This window comes from Panulirus ornatus, chromosome 1 (assembly GCF_036320965.1).
Source record: "Panulirus ornatus isolate Po-2019 chromosome 1, ASM3632096v1, whole genome shotgun sequence".
In the NCBI taxonomy this organism is placed as follows: Eukaryota; Metazoa; Arthropoda; class Malacostraca; order Decapoda; family Palinuridae; genus Panulirus; species Panulirus ornatus.
Genome location: NC_092224.1, coordinates 89,008,747 through 89,010,558, shown reverse-complemented (window position 1 = coordinate 89,010,558; position 1,812 = coordinate 89,008,747). Strand labels below are relative to the sequence as shown.

Below are 1,812 nucleotides of genomic sequence, written 5' to 3'. Positions count from 1 at the left end.
CACACTGGAAATGGAAGGATGAAGTAGAAAATCTCTGGTGCAATCGGGGCCTGAACATGCGAGATGGTGAAAGGCGTGCACGCGATAGAATAAATTGGAACGATGTGGTATACTGGGGTCAGCAGAAGCGGCCAGGATAAACCATGGAAGGTCTGTGGTGCCTGGCTGTGGATAGGGAGCTGTGGTTTCGGGTGCACTACACATGACAGCTAGAACATGGATGTGGGCAGATGAAACCCTGCTTCCTCTCTCTGTTCCTGGGGTTACCTCACTGACGCTGGAAACGGCAATAACTATATACATACCTCGCTGGAGTGGGTTGGGGGGGGGGGGGATTCTGTTTTTTGTGTGGTGGGGTGGCGACGAGAATGGATGAAGGCAACAAGTGTGAATATGTACATGTGTATATATGTCTATGTCTGTGTATGTATATGTTGCAATGCATATGTATGTATATGTGCGTTTATGATCGTTTATATATATATATATATATATATATATATATATATATATATATATATATATATATATATATGTGTGTGTGTGTGTGTGTGTGTGTGTGTGTGTGTGTGTATGAGGGGTTGGGCCATTCTTCGTCTGTTTCCATGCGCAACCACGCTGGCGCAGGGAACGGCGATTAAATATAAATGAATAAATGAATAATTAGATAAATAAATGAATATATATATATATATATATATATATATATATATATATATATATATATATATATATATATATATAGTTTTTGTCTTGATAAGGGAAAAAGTGTATCAGTATAACACAGCACACCCATGTGTGACACGGAATCTTTAACCTTTGACCTTTCACTTTCATTAAAGTAACCCAGGTAGATTATGTCCAGGTTTATTATCACACTTACTGTGACCTCCGTCATTTCATCCACTGTTGATGGCTGGCGTAAATTGTCAGCTATGAATTTGCGAGAAATGTTACTAGACCAAACCCATCCGACCTCACATGACCGTGTGGCCTAATGGATAAGGCGTCGGACTTCGGATCCGAAGATTGCAGGTTCGAATCCTGTCACGGTCGATGATTAACCACCTCCCACATCAAAATCTTTCGACTGCCTACCCTAGCATACTCTTTCATGTGGATTTTGCTTTCCATACTGAGATCACCGAAAAAAAAAAAAGAAGAATCATTGACGGATCTTTTAAACTGTTTCACCGCGCACTGTGAGGCCAGAGTCTCTCGTCTCCCTTCGGTATCACGACTCCTTCATGAACAGTGTCTGGAAGTTCACACAGGGTCTTGCATGTGGGTAAGAATAAAAGGTCAACGGCTAACCCTTTTAACACGATGATACAAACCCTTGGGTATGATACCTTGACCTTTTAACCTAACCATATAGGACCATGTCGTGGGTCACGACATCATACCCAGTGGTCGCACCGACGTCCTCAAGGGTCATGCCCTTCTGCCCAAAGGTCAAAACCATCCTGCCCAAAGGTCACACGTGTCTTTCTCTTTTGCGAGACGAGTCGGCACGAGCAACGGAAACCTTAATCGAGGCGAGGAACGCGAACCAATACACCATGGAGGTGGTTGCATGGACGAGTATTTGGAATCCTCCTCTTTGTCCTTATTGTCTGTCGTTTCTTAGAGTTATGTAATTGTGGAAGGGTGGGAGGCTGTTTGTATTGTATGGGTGGGAGGCTGTTTGGACTTAGCAGCAAATGGAACCATGGAAGCGGAAGTGTGTCACAGGGTGGAGAAGGGGTCGAAGGTTCTGGGAGCGATGAAAATGAAAAATATGTGGAAGGAAAGAACGTTATCTCGAAGAGC

General features: G+C 43.2%; 1 non-coding gene across 1 annotated transcript; it reads left to right on the top strand.

Moving 5' to 3' along the window:
- The first annotated feature begins 983 nt into the window (after positions 1-983).
- TRNAR-UCG (transfer RNA arginine (anticodon UCG)) lies at positions 984-1,056 on the top strand. The gene has a single exon. It is a non-coding gene; the product is annotated as a tRNA-Arg (tRNA).
- The last annotated feature ends 756 nt before the right edge of the window (positions 1,057-1,812 follow it).